Below are 955 nucleotides of genomic sequence, written 5' to 3'. Positions count from 1 at the left end.
CACGATCTTGGCTCACTGCAAGCTCCGCCTCCCGGGTTCATGCCATTCTCCTGCCTCAGCCTCCTGAGTAGCTGGGACTACAGGTGCCTGCCACCACGCCTGGCCAATTTTTTGTATTTTTGTAGTAGAGACAGGGTTTCACCGTGTTAACCAGGATGGTCTCAATCTCCTGACCTCCTGATCCACCTGCCTTGGCCTCCCAAAGTGCTGGGATTACAGGCGTGAGCCACTGCGCCCGGCCCTGGCTTCTCTTTAGCTATGAAAGTCTTAGATGGCATCTTCTTCCAATAGAAGGCTGTTTGTCTATATGGCAAATCTGTTGTTTAGCGTATCCACCTTCATCAGTTATCTTAGCTAGCTCTTCCGGATAACTCACTGTAGCAGCTTCTCCATAAGCCTGTGCTGCTTCGCCTTGCATTTTTCTGTTATTGAGAAGGTTTCTTTCTTTCAACCTCATGAAGCAAACTATGCTAGATTTAAACTTTTGTACTGCAGCTTCCTCATGTCTCTCAGCATTCCTAGAATTGAGGAGAGTTAGGGCCTTGCTCTGGATTAGGTTTTGGTTTAAGGGAATATTGTGGATGGTTTGATCTTCTATCAAAGTTTGAGACCGCTCAAACTTTCTTCCTATCAGCAATAAGGCTGTTTGCTTTCTTATCATTCGTGTGTTTATTGGAGTAGCATTTAAAATTGTTCTTTAAGAATGTTTCCTTTGCATTCACAACTTGGCTATTTGGCTCAAGAGACCTAGCTTTTGGCCTATGTTGGCTTTCGGCATGCGTTCTTCACTAAGCTTAATGATTTCTAGGTTTTGATTTAAAGTGAAAGACATGTAGCTGGGCTTAGTGGCTTATGCCTATAATCCCAACACTTTGAGGGGCCACGGCAGGAGGACCGCTTGAGCCCAGGAGTTTGAGATCAGCCTGGACAACATAGCGAGACTCTGTCTCTACAA

This window comes from Mandrillus leucophaeus, unplaced genomic scaffold (genome assembly GCF_000951045.1).
Source record: "Mandrillus leucophaeus isolate KB7577 unplaced genomic scaffold, Mleu.le_1.0 Scaffold23, whole genome shotgun sequence".
Lineage (NCBI taxonomy): Eukaryota > Metazoa > Chordata > Mammalia > Primates > Cercopithecidae > Mandrillus > Mandrillus leucophaeus.
The sequence above is the reverse complement of the archived record's forward strand: the minus strand, read 5'-3'. Positions refer to the sequence as shown.